Source organism: Bufo bufo, chromosome 2, assembly GCF_905171765.1.
Source record: "Bufo bufo chromosome 2, aBufBuf1.1, whole genome shotgun sequence".
In the NCBI taxonomy this organism is placed as follows: domain Eukaryota; kingdom Metazoa; phylum Chordata; class Amphibia; order Anura; family Bufonidae; genus Bufo; species Bufo bufo.
Genome location: NC_053390.1, coordinates 537085945 through 537100721, shown reverse-complemented (window position 1 = coordinate 537100721; position 14777 = coordinate 537085945). Strand labels below are relative to the sequence as shown.

Genomic DNA, 14777 nt, shown 5'->3' with positions numbered 1-14777 from the left:
AAGAAACTTTAACATATCTAAACCACTCTAAGATGTTTCAAACTATGTTCCAGTATTATACTAGGGGAATTGACTTTAAAGCACTTAAACCCCCTGTTTTTTGTATTTTTTCATTTTTCACCATTGACTATTTTTACAGTTTTTGCCACGGTTTGATAAGGACTGTATCCCACAAGGACTATATCCTTATTGTAAGAAAAAGCAGCCCCATGTCAGCCTATTGGTAGTTGCCATCGACCCAGATCCCTTCTGCAGTGACTGAGGGCCCAGGCTTAATATGCCTTAACCTTATTTTTGCATGATGAAGCCAAGAAGATGGAGCCAGAATGTACCATGTGCAAGATGCCAGGGATGACTTGTGTTACGATAGGGCAGGGATGCCCATCCTGCGGCCCTCCAGCTGTTGAAAAAATCTAATTCCCAGCATGCCCGGACAGCCTACAGCTATCAGCTTACAGCAGGGCATGATGGGAGTTGAAGTTTTACAACAGCTGGAGGGCCGCAGGTTGGCCATCTCTGCGATAAGGGAATATAGTGCCCCAGAGGAACAGTAATAAGGGTTAATTTAAGGTAAATGTTGTGATTTACTGTTAAAGAACTTATTTATTTGTGCACTATGTATACCTAATCGCAATGTGTGAGCAATATGTAGTTCACACTGGCCAAATTGCTTAGGTTACCAGGGTAATGGCCTTAGCCCACCCCCTGGTTAATGAGTGTTAGCTGAAAGAAGCTACAGGCAAGATGTGTGTGTGTGTGTGTGTGTGTGAGAGCTCCTGCAAAGTAGGCCCAGAGAGAAGCCTCATGAAGGAGACACTACTTTAAACAGATGCTAGAAAGCTATTTAACTGAGAGAATATCCCTGAGGAAACAAACAACCATAGAAGGTCTAGAACCACCAAGGCTGTGCACTGGATTCAGACAGTAATATACAACTCAATTATATCATTAAAGACTTTACTGCTGTGGAAACTCATAATTGCATCCAGCAACCCCCATGCTTTGAGATGGAGTGGTCATCCAGATCTAAGATCTGCACCCCTTAGCCCAGGAATTGAAGAAGGAGTTAACATGTACAGAATAGCATGCCTGTGGTTATCTTCGAAATACTGCAAAGTATTTAGGGAGCTACCATCATCATTGCCGCTGCCTATGCACAGTAACTGGGAAAAGCAAGCTCTGTGCTATACCTCAGAACTGTCCCAGTTGCTGCCATCTGTGCTGCAACTCCCATCATCCACCGGAAAGAAACTATTCTTTGTTATCACTAAACTGGGCTTAGTCATTCCCTGCAAAACATTCACCATCAAGGGTACCCCACCTAACACCAGGCAGGAGCTCCCAAAGAGACTACTGAGTGCCCTAAGGAAAGAAAGGGTGTGCCCTCCATTCACTGCACAGCCCAAGGAGGCCTGGGTGGGTATTACTACCAGCATCATAGCCACTACCACTTCTTCAATCCTTGTCTCTCCTCCAGGTCACTGCAATAGCAGGAAATCTCCAGAAGAGCCCATTTTGGATAAACAGAGCTTTTAGGGAAAGTGGAGCTCCATAGATATGTTGAAAAGCTAAATGCTCAAAGTAAGTATGGTGCAACGCTTTAAAATTTGAGTCAAAATTTTAATCTAACATTGCTGACTGTTTTGGTGGTTCTAATTCACATTTAGGATGGCTTTACACCCTTTGAATATAGTTACATTTTCGTGCTTCCACTTGTGACTGTAGCTTTTTATTATAAACGATAATGGCTTCAAGGCCTCTTTCTAGTCTGAAGATAAGATATTTATGACCTTCCTCTGGATAGATTATAAATTTCAGATTGGTAGGGGTCAGACACCCAGCATTCCCACTGATTAGCTGTTTTTGGCAGCCACCAATGCCAGAAACTAGAGATGGGAAGGGGGATTAGTCGAATCCACGAATCCCTCGAATCTTGCTGGATTCGTGGGATTCGTGGACTCGAATCACGACGTAATTTACCTGATACGAATCCGACGAATCCCGGTGGGAGGGACTGGGAGGAGGAGCTGGGGCCGGTGCGTTCACTGTGCTCCGGCCCCGCCACTCCAGTACAGTTATAAAATGTGTAATTCAATTAATAATGATTCATCCTGCCCCCTCTGTAGTATAACATTCAATATATCCTACTCACAGGGCTACTGATATCGTAATGCAGGCGGCGCAGGCACGTGACGTCAGTCAGTCACTCTGCCGCTCGTCTGCCCGGCCGGCCTGCATTACGATATCAGTAGCCCTGTGAGTTGAGTAGGATATATTGAATGTTATACTACAGAGGGGGCAGCATGAATCATTATTAATTGAATTACACATTTTATAACTGTACTGGAGCAGCAATGGGGGGTCTGTGGATGACACTGTTAAGGGGTGGGTGGCGTCTGTGGATGGCACTGTTATGGGGTGGGGGGGTCTGTGGATGGCACTGTTATGGGGTGGGGGGGTCTGTGGATGGCACTGTTATGGGGTGGGGGGGTCTGTGGATGGCACTGTTATGGGGTGGGGGGGGGTCTGTAGATGGCACTGTTATAGGATGCGGGGGTCTGTGGATGGCACTGTTATAGGATGGGGGATCTGTGGATGCCAGGGGGAGAGGTGAGAGGCACTATGATACTACTGGCACATTAGGGGGGGGAGGCACTATGATACTGGCACATTATGGGGGGAGATGGCACTATGATACTACTGGCACATTGGGGGGGAGGCACTATGACACTGGCACATTATGGGGGGAGATGGCACTGATACTACTGGCACATTGGGGGGGAGGCACTATGATACTGGCACATTATGAGGGGAGATGGCACTATGATACTGGCACATTATGGGGGGAGATGGCACCATGATACTGGCACATTATGGGGGGAGGTGGCACTATAATACTGGCACATTATGGGGGAGATGGCACTATGAAACTGGCACATTATGGGGGGAGATGGCACTATGATACTGGAACATTATGGGGGGAGGTGGCACTATGATACTAGCACATTATGGGGGAGATGGCACTATAATACTGGCACATTGGGGGGGAGATGGCACTATGATACCGGCACATGGGGGGGAGGAGAGAGGCACTCCGCACTTGATACTGGCACATGATTAGGGGGGCATCTATGGGGACACTTACTGGCACATTATTGGGTGGCACTGTGGGGCCACTTCTTATTGGCACATTATTGGGGGGCACTATGGGGGCATCTACTGAGGCCACAAAGAAGGGGTATTTTATATGGGGGGCTCTGTGTGGTACTAGTATTATCAGGGGTATTATCTGTTTCTGCAGTACAGTATTGGGGAGCACAGCGGAACAGTATTGGGGGTGTTAGGATGATTTGTCCAGAAGATGGGAGGATGATGGAAGAGTAGTAAACTAAGATTTTTTTTTGTCAAACTGCAGAGACGAAAAATGGCTGAAAAATGGTGGTCTGGTCTGAAGGTCTGAAAGGAGAAGATGAGGAAAGAGAACATCTACATCAAAGGAGACGTCACTGGATGTAAGAGGTATGGGGCTGTATTACCCTGTATGTTCTGTAGTGATAGGAGCAGGAGTCATAGCAGGGGTCATCGCGGTCATATAGGGTGTGACCGTGACTGGGAGGTGGAGGTTCAGACAAACTGACGCGGTCTGACTTTGTTTCTTACACCGTTCACACAATTATGTACAAGATTTGTAGGATTCGAGATTCGAAAGATTCAATATATTCGAGAACCTTTTCGGATTCGGATTCAGATTCGAAAAAAATTTGATTCGTCCCACCTCTACCAGAAACTAAACAATGGATGGAGTTGGAAGTGGCAGGTTCTGTCTTCCATGTAATGGCTGTGCCAGCGTACTGCAGTATTTAATTTCATGGAAAATTAATTTCATGGAAGCTGAGTTGCGGTACAATGGCATGCCCACTGTCCTCTTGAGGATCAATATCTCCAGTCTGGAATCTCCTTTAAGCAGGTTATTAAATGAGACAGAATAAATGGACATTTTAAAACTTCCCAGCACTTTTCTTGGAAAAATGTCTTCAGCGTACATGTGTAGGAGGAGAGGTGGTTGACAAATTAGACATTATTGTAGTGTGATTTTCATTTTCTTCAATACACAATTTCAGGAAACTAGGAAATGCATTGATAAATAATATACCCCATTTAACCTTATGATTAAAAAAGCTTTTTCTTTCTATGATTCTCATTGGATTTTGTCATCAATTATATCATTGTGTCACAGTGATCATGTAATGCATTATACTGTACTATCTCAGTGATCTTATTTTTTTGCCCCACCAGGCTAATGAACTAAGGGCATCATTTGTGATGAGAAGTACGCTACTTTTCCCCGCTCACAAAACTTTTCCGAGGTGGAGGAAAAAGGGGGAGTGGCGTGGGCAAGGAAGGGGGCAGGCCGGCCACTCCGTCTCATTCATCATTTTCTACACCTGTTTTTGACATAGAAAATTACTTAAATCTACGCCAGCTCCCTAGCTCCCTCCTAGATTTAAAGGGGTTCTGCAGTTTGTTTAAACTGATGATCTATCCTCTGGATAGATCATCAGCCTCTAATCGGCGGTGGTCCGACAGCCGGAACCCCTGCTGATCAGCTGTTTGAGAAGGTAGCAGCGCTCCAGGAGCGCCGCGGCCTTCTCACTGTTTACCGCAGGCCCAGTGACGTCACGACTAGTGTTTCTCGAGTAACGTCAGTTCCGAGAACCGTCCGCAAATTCTAATAATGTCCGCAAGCAAGTCGAACGCCTCTACATAATTTAGGCTCATCAAGTTCAGGTTTATTACCTTAATAAATGACCCCATAAATGTCTTGCTATGCTTTATATATTGCATTTTAATGAGGTTGGCAGAAGTTTTCTTCTTCTTGCCCATCATGTCAATACACTTGCTTTAGTACATAGTATATGCAAAAGAAACCAGGCAGAACAAGGGCAATGTTGCTGGTTTTGCCCCAGGTAATTCTACAGGAATGTTGGGTAATTGTCCCAGAACAAAACAGCACGTGAAGCCTTTTTGTCTTGATCTAACAATAAACATTCAGCTGCTGCGGCTGCAACGTAACCTTACAAAGTCTCACTTTTCAGACAGCGCACAGGTCCAGAAAGTGTTTTGTCTGGTAAATATACAGTCCCATTATAAGTGAGCAAACCAGTTATTAAATACACAGCATTGTTTGAATTTTTTTTCAATAAACCTATAATCAAACAAACAAGGTGTGAAATAAAGAGATTACTCATACCAAAAACCATTGTGCTTGTTTTCCAATTCTCATTTTACTGTATGGCTAAGAAATAGTGGATAGGATAGTCAGATTCGGTTGAAGAATATATATGCATAGAATATGAAATAATGCACATTTGACTAGGGTACAAAGAAACAGTATTATCAACCCAAAGAAAACAATGTATGCCTGGTTTATAGAGGGTGTGTACAATACACAAGACATTTCTTTTCATGTATAATGAGGCAAGTCTGGAGATGTTTAAAATGCTCAACCTTGAAGTCACTATTGAAGAAAATTTAAAAGAGTTGCATAAAGGCCCCTCTACATGGCCTAATGTAGCAAGCAATTGTGGTGAAGGAAGCACTACTTCCTAATAGGATTGAGCAAACCCAAACTGCAAAGTTCAGGTTCGTACCGAACTTTGCGAGTTCAGGTACCTGAACCCGGACTTTTTCACTGAAGTTCGGGTTCGGTGTTCAGGTGATTTTATTATTTTCCATTATAGCATGGTTATAACGGAAAATAATAGCATTCTTAAGACAGAATGCTAAATAAAATGGCCATTGAGGGGTTAAAAATAATTAAAAAAAACTCATCCTCATCGCGCAGCCGGTATCCTCTTCTTTCTTCTTTCTGCAGGACCTGCAAAAGGACCTGTGATGACGTCACAACATGGTGAGCGCGGTGACGTCATCGAAGGTCCTTTTGCAGGTCCTGCGTAAAGAAGAGGATACCGGCTGCGCGATCAAGTGGATGAGGTGTTTTTTTATTATTTGTACCCCCTCATTGGCCATTTTATTTAGCATTCTGTCTTAAGAATGCTATTATTTTCCGTTATAACCATGTTATAATAGAAAATAATAAAATCACTCAAACACCGAACCTGAACCCGAACTTCAGTGAAAAAGTCCGGGTTCGGGTCTGAGTACCCGAACTCGCAATGTTCAGTACGAACCTGAACTTTGCAGTTCGGTTTCGCTCAACCCTATCAGGAAGTAGTGCTTCCTTCACCACAATTGCTTGCTATAAATAAAAAAGTGAAGTTCGGGTCCCCCTTGACTTTAATGGGGTCCGGGTTCGGGGTCAAGTTCGGGTCCCGAACCCGAACTTTGACCTGAAGTTCGGCCGAACAAACCCGAACTCCCACGGGTTCGCTCCTCCCTAGTTCTTGACAATCGCTTGCTTGTCAGTTAAAAAAAAATGTTACATCTACATGCAGTGATCTCCTCCACAGTGTGGGGAGGAGAGATAGCTAATGCCATTGCTTGTTACCTTACAGAATAATTTTATCCTGGCAGCAGAGTACTGTTTAGACAGCACAATCTCATGCTGGCAAACTGATTTTAGGTGAACGCACCAACTAATGAGCAAGAGTTTCAGTTGTTGATCAGGTAACTGGCGGCACATTTACACAGAGAAATTATCACTAACGAGTGTCCATACGAATGCTAGGTAATCTGCTCAAACATCAGGCAGTGGAAAAGGCTTAACAGGTCTACTTTAATTTTCAGAAACAGGGCAACTTTTACTTCCTAGAAAGAAAAATTAAAGAGAGGATGAACAGTCAAACTCCAAGGATGGACAATCCTAGAGCACAGAAGACCACTCAAAGGTCTAGTAGCAGAAAGAAATATTTTTTGGCAAAGTCTTATTTTATTTTAGGACTAGTGGTACTCCTTTGTCAAGTGCAGGATTTGGGTGAAGGAAGGAGAGAGGAAATGATGTGGAGAGAATGCAATGGAGGGGTAACAGGGCAGTAAGTGTAGAGGAAAATAGCACATAATAAAATGGACATAAATGCTATTAACATAGTGATATGTTAGCAATTGTGTTTCAGTATCTCTCATAGCATACCTGTCTTACTGCCATGTTTAACATTGCCACAGCAAAACTTTGCCTAAGATGACTTTTGCCCTCATGCCAACCCCATCACTAGCAATGATGGAAACTGTTTCATGAGTCTGTTGTTAAATAACTGACTGATATCTATGTGATACTGGTTGACCTAAAATGTATTTTTAGAATCTGATTAAAGCATGTACAACAAGGTGACATCCTCAGAGTAAAGAAGGTTTCTACACCAACATAGAAGACAGTTCTTTACTGGAAGAGCAGTGAGGCTATGGAACTCTGATGGTAAACTCACTAGAAGAGTTTAAGAGGGGTGTGGATGTATTTCTGGAGTGTAATAATATTACAAGTTGTAGTTATTAGAATTCTGGTTAAGTGTCATTGATCTAGAGAGTTATTTCGATTGCTAAATTTGGAGTTGGAAAGGAATTTTTTCCCCTAAGTTTGGCTTCCACCTCATGAGGGTTTTTTGTGTTGCCCTGGATCAACTTTGCAGGGTAATGTGATAATAGTCCTTTCTAAGCATAATAGAAACTATGGGGGTCATTTATTAAGACCAACGTTTTAGATGCTGGTCTTATTAAGCCCCTGCACTGGCAGTGGATCCAATAAAGTTATTTAGAGGCGCCAGCCTTTACATAAGTTTGGCGTACCCAGCGCCAGTCTAAATTTAAGCCAGCTTTCTTGCTGGCTTACATTTAGACCATTTACACCATTTTCTATGCCTTAAACAGGCGAAGAAAATGATAAATGAGACAGGCCTGCCGGCCTGTCCTCTTCCCGCCCATGCCACGCTGAATTTTTTAGACCTGGCGTGAGTGGGGAAAAGTTGCAGATTACAGTGCAACTAACCTTTGCGCTGCAATCTGCAACAGAAATATGATATCAAATGACCTCCTATGTTCCTACATTATATATATGAAATACCGAGTACCTGCTAATCTCTACTTCCTGGTCTTTTCTTGATACACAGGAAATGCCTACTCAGCTAATCGTTGGCAGATATAGGTCACCACTGTGAGAAACTTAGTTTTTCTAATTCAGACTTTTAAATGCCCTGATACCCTTCTTGCAAACAAAGGAAATGATAAAATTCACATCCTACAGGTACCATTACGGGGTTTATAGAAACTCACAAAAGTTTGAGTATTCATTGGATTTAGTAATCAATCAGCTCTTAATCTTCCATAATACTGACTATTTGTATTGCTTTCTATATTATATAAACACTTGTGTATTCTATAAATGCATTTTATTGTCTGCAAAATTACATCTTTAGGCACATAGACTGACACTGTAGTGTACTGCTAAATTCTTGAATCACTTGTAGACATGAACATTCAGGTCGTGTAAGCATGCAAGTATTCTAAATGGAGGAGGAGAAGAAGTCACTTCCAGACTACTCTTATGATGACCTATCTCCCTGGGAACAAAAGGATTGGGCAACAGGGGAGTGTTGGGAGGCCCCCATAAACAGTAGATGGTAGTTTGATCCTACCAAAATTGTCATTCATCTAAGGCTGAATTCACACATCTGTGGAACGCGGTCCGTGAGATACCGGACTGGCATTCTGCTGCATGCAGGAGCGCATGGCATCATTGGTTGCTATGACGCAGTGCGCTTCGTGCCGCCGCTGCTGTACAGTAATACACTCGTATAGCTCATATGAGTGTATTACTGTACAGTGGCGGCGGCGGCACGAAGCGCACACCATCATAGCAACCAATGATGCCGTGCGCCCCTGCACTCAGCAGGATGCCAGTCCGGTATCTCACGGACCGCGTTCCACGGATGTGTGAATTCAGTCTAATAAAACACAAAAAAAAAACAATGTTGGTCGACCTTTCTTATAAAATGACATAAATGCACAGGTGTACGTATACCAGGGCTAAAATGCAAAAGCAAACACAACATGAGACATCACTCTGTAAAAATTGTATATATTGACCATAAATTGCATTAATGCTCTAGTCACTAAATAAATCAATTATATAATAATTTAATAATTAAATAATAATTAAAATTGTTACAAATATACTACCCAATTATCCTATATTCTATAGTCAGAATATCAGCAGGGCTCTAGTACTGGATTTTTTTTCCTAGATCCACAAATCTACTCTGGTCGTTGCAAGGGCTTGTATACTGACAATTCCCCCAAAAATATTCCTGTAGACATTCTATATAAGTAAAAGTCCATTTAACAGTACCAAAGCCCAGAAAAAAACAAAAGTATCCCCATTGCTATATCACATGTCATCAGCTCAGTTTTAGGGAATTTTCCAATTTGTTTTAGTGCACTCCTTTTTGCCCTGTTGTACAACCTGCATTAAGTGGTGTAGGAGCAATGTAATTAATATCCTACTGGCCCTCTGAGTGATTTATCTTTCATATTCAAACCAACCTTTGTCACGGGTTTCAAACAAACAGAGCTAGTGAAAACCTACACTTAGGCAAGCCACATTCTTGAAGCAAGTTGCTCAAGTGCGCACCTGTAAAACTGTTAATACATCAGGTATGTCAGGAAGATATATCAAGTGTTCAATAAACACAAAGCACTGATCCCTGAAGCACCTGCTGTAAATTTGTATTATATGTATGAAGCTTTCATAAGTACACTGTATCATGGGCATGTGAAAGTAATTGATTATATTGCAATAAAAATGCATAACTATAGTAGTTTAGTTGGTTGGAAAAAGGGGACTAGACCATTGGTGGCGAATCTATGGCACAGGTGCAAGAGGTGGCACTCAGCGCCCTCTCTGTAGGCACCCGCACTCTGGAAAAGTCTATGGTGTACCAATATAACTTAGACTTATCTTTCCAGCGCAGGGCATGCTATGAACAGCACAGGCGGTGCATTGAATGTAGGCAGGCTATTATAGCTAAATGATAAAGTACATGGAAGATATACTACTGTATATTGGTATTCAGGGTAAATTGCCATGTTGGCACTTTGCAATAAATAAGTGGGTTTTGGGTTGCAGTTTGGGCAATCAGTCTCTAAAAGGTTCACCATCACTGGACTAGACTAAAGGCCATTTTACATGGGCTCATTCCTAATAATTGAGTAAATGATAAAGTAAATGAGCCATTGTTCAGCCGATGCACATAAAATCATCATTTGCCTGTAGCACATTGTTCTGCATCAACAGGGATGTGCTGTCTGCAAACGATTAGTCTGTATGGGAATGTCCCCATACAGAGCAGATGATTGCTGCAAGTAAATCACCTCAGCTCAAAAGCAGGCAATTATCGGGAACATCTGCTTTCAGCTCAATAATTGCCTGGGCATCAGCCCATGATAAATAATGTATGGAAAATGAGCTAAATAACCAATGTAGAAAGTAAAAAAAAAAATTTATCCATTATAAAAAATAGTAAAAATCCATAGTAACTAGTGTTGAGTGAATCAAAGTATCGTCAAAGTGGACATCGATCTGAATTTCCTTGTGGTTCGTGGTAACAAATCAATTTTTCCTGAAGTGGTAGATGAATGCGGCATCTGAGAGGTTCAATGACGGGTGGACGGCGCAATTGCCATTCCCCATCATTACGCCCAATACATACAAAGGAACGCGCTTCGTGACAAAGTAATTAGTCACAAATGGAATTTCTTTGTGAAATTCGGCGAAGAAGCAAAATAGTAACCAACTCCTAAATATGCATGGACACAAATATATGGGTTTCCATGCCTGATCAGCTACATGCGAGCCTTACATAACCAAGCACAATATCAATCTTTGAATGGGTTGGTGTAAAGCATGGAACCAATCAATTCTAGAGCAGTGGAAAAGTGTTTTGTGGAGTGACGTATCACGCTTCTCTGTCCGATGGATGACCCTGAGTTTGGGGAATTCCAGGAGAACATTGCCTGCCTTTCTGCATTGTGCCTTCCTATTCATTTGAACAGACAGAGCTGTCCCACAGAAGTGAATCGGGAAGCCATACTTGTAATTACACATGTTCACCACTGCAATAGCCGCAGCGAGCAGGTAAACATAGCAGAGAAGGCAGTGCTGATTTCTCTTTAAAAGCTGATCGGCAGGGGGGCCGGGACTCAGACCGATCTGATCTGAGGATAGGTCATTAATAATTACAAAGCAGATAACCCCTTTAATGCTTCAGCATTCCAAGACATTTTGGACTATTGTATGCGTCCAACTTTGTGGGAACATTTTGAGGAAGACCTATTTCTGTTCCAGCATGATTGTGCCCCAGTGCACAAAGCAAGGTTCTTAAACGCATGGTTTGGTGAGTTTGGTATGGAACTTGACTGGCCCACACAGAGTCCAGACCTCAAACCCATTGAACACCTTTAGGATCAACTAAAATGGAGATTATTCTCCAGGCCCTCTAGTCTAACATTAATGTCTGACCTCCCAAATATTCTTCTGGATGAATGGACACAATTTCCAGAGCTTACACTCCAAAATCTTGTAGAAAGCTTTCCCAGAAGAGTGTAATCTGTTTTAGGTGCAAAGGAGGGAAGGAGGGGGGACGGCTCCATATTAATGCCTATGGATTTAGAATGGGATGTCATAAAAGCTGTTAGGCTGGTGGCTTACGTCTGCCGCTGTCCTGCTGTCCCAGGAAAGAGCAGGCATCTCTCCATTCTCACTGTGTGTACTGGGACTATTGTTCAGTGAACTCCTTTTAGCACTATGAGAGTTAATCCCTTCCTCCTGTCCCTATACAGGTGCTGGTTAAGTTGCTGATTACTCTACCTATTTCACTGGGCTGTGGATCCACCTGCTCGCTTGAGCTTTGACATTATATATATATATATATATATATTAGCTAGTAAACAGTGAAAGTGGTCTTGTTTAGATATTCATTTAACCTTGTCTGTCTACCAATTCTGCTCCTTGCTGCCGCCCCGACCATGGAACTGTGACCTGGATTATGCTTGTGCTCAGCCTGCCCTGTGTTCACACTATGCTTTTTGCCTGAGTCCTTGGTGCTTCACACCGGTATTGGTTCCTTGTGGCAAAGTCCAGATTCCTGTATGGCGGTTAAAGGGTGAATACCATGGAACCGCCAGGATAACACCCTTATGTTTAGCCTAAAGACAAACGGATTTGTTGGCACAGTTGGTCCATACCCACTGACTGAAACAATGCCTCTTGTAGGTATAATGTATAGGTGTCCCAATACTGTTGTCCATATAGTGTACTTATGCCCTACTGTTGTCTTTTCCTTTACTATTTCTATTTTCTCTATAAATTAGGACTTTTAATGTTTGATACAGGCATCCTACCAAAATTAAGGCTACACATGCAAAAAAATCTCACACATGACTGTACACTCAAAACACAAACAAAACAAACAATTATTTCCAATTAGTAGTGTGCACTGTGGGTACCCTCTGTTGGAGCCATTTGTGTAGTGCTCAAATAATAGTGCCATAAGTTGACAAAATAGCATATCTATGCTGTTGTCTAAATAACAATTCTATACAATGCTGTTGGTATCATATATAAAAAAATATATATACTCTGCAGTACCTACATATTACTACACAATATACTACACGTATTACTACACAATTCCAATACTACCATATAGTGTTCTAATAAAGATAACTAAATAGCAGCTCCATACATAAGTAACCTGGTAGCAGTATTATGCAATGTGTATATCAAGGGGAAAAAAACCGAACTGGATCGCACATCCACAAGGCTATGCTTAGATCTAATTAAACTCGCGTCTCAGCGCCATATTAACCCCTTAGTGACCAAGCCTGTTTGGGCCTTTATGACCAAGCATTTTTCTTCCTTTTTTTATGGTCTCGTTCCAAGAGCTATAACTTTTTTATTTTTTCGTCTATATAGCTTTATGAGGGCTTGTTTTTTACGGGACAAGTTGTAGTTTTTAATGGCGCCATTTTGGGGTACACATAACTTTCTGATTAACTTTTATTAACTCTTTCTGGGAGGGAGATGGGGAAAAATAGCAATACTGCCACTGCGTTTTTACATTATACATTTTTTGGCGTTCATTTTTCGGTGCAAATAACATAATATCTTTATTCTCTGGGTCAGTACGATTACAGTGATACTAAATACTTATAATTTTGTTTACGTTTTACTACTTTTTTTTGCAATAAAACACCTTTTATTAACCCCAAAAATTATTTTGCATTGCCACTTCACAAGACCCATAACTTTTTTTAATTTTTTTATATGGAATTGTGTGAGGGCTCGATTTTTGAAAGACGACTTGTATTTTTCATGGGTATGATTTTGGAGTAAATGCCGCTTTTTGATCGCTTGTTATTACGTTTTTTTTCGGTGGAAACTAAGAATAAATTAGAAATTCTGTCTTTTTTTATTTTTTATTTTTTATGGCGTTCACCATAGGGGATAATTTATGTAATATTTATGTAGTCCCGGTCGTTACGGACGCGGCAATACCAAACATATGGGGGATATTTTCTTTTTGCAATTTTTTTCATTGAAAAGCGTATTTTCAATGGAAAAAAAGGCATATTTTTTTATTTTATGGAATTTTTTTTTATTTAATAAATGTGTATTTTTTTTCTATTTTTTTTACTACTTAATAGTCCCACAAGGGGACTATAATATACAGTATTTTGATTGCTTTTAAAATGTAATGCATTATCTCTATAATGCATTGCATTTCAATAGCAATGCTATTCGAACATTGACCAGCAGGCTGCGCCAGAGAGGCACAGCCTGCTGGAAGTAACTGAAGACAGGCTCGGGCCCTCATCGGAAGCAAGGTAAGCTTCCCAGCACATCAGCACCCCGCGATCGCATTTTCGGGGTGCTGATGGGAGACAGAGGGTGTCCGCTCCCTCTGTCACCACTTTACATGCAGCGGGCGCCATTGCGCCCGGCATGTAAAGGGTTAAACAGCCCGGATCGGCACTCCTGCCGTTCCGGGCTGTTAGAGCAGGGACCCGGCTCTCATGTGAGAGCCAGGTCCGCGCTCCCCGCTGCACGGGGGAGCCGCGCGGCGCTTAAACTGTGCCGCCGTAAAAACGCGGCGGCCCAGCCTAAGGCCCCTTAGTGACCGCCGTAAAAACACATATGGGTGGTCACTAAGGGGTTAAAGTGTACAGCCCCCCATACTACATTCTGTACAAGAGGCATTAGTGTACATTTTGATCAAAAGGCATAAGCCCACTCACCACGCCAAGGTCGCCTCTTTGAGTGGGACCTACTCTGACAAAAAGGCACAGCACAATGCGGTGACAAAGCGGCACTGCCCTAGTAGGCGGCAGGACCCAGGAGTCAAACAGCAACCCTGCTGTCTGACAATGCCACCCATGGCACTGGGTCCCACCAGCACAGCGCCACAAAAACAAAGGCCACCATGCAGTACTGCACCATGTGAACAGTTGTCTAACACAACATGTCCATTGCTATTATAGTATTATGCAATGTATAAATGATATTTATACATAGGTCACATTCCCATAATGCTGGCCTGTTGCCCAACTTGGTGCTTCTGCAACAGTACCAGTCTTGTTGTGAAAAACAACATCAGCCACAAAATGGCACCCAAACAGTAGTGCCAACATGCAGTTGTTCTAACTGCATAGATCTGTTCATACAGTACTACTAGTGCATTTACATGGCCCCTGTAGCAGTAGTAGTAGCCACATGATAGTATTTATTCATTTGGACACATATACCATATTCGATTCTTTTGCAAATATGA

At 42.2% G+C, this 14777-nt stretch overlaps 1 protein-coding gene across 5 annotated transcripts in view; it reads right to left on the bottom strand.

Annotated features, from left to right (window-relative positions):
- Positions 1-14777, bottom strand: part of SHROOM3 (shroom family member 3) — a 432673-nt gene that overhangs the window by 306667 nt on the left and 111229 nt on the right. The gene's annotated exons all lie outside the window — the stretch shown is intronic.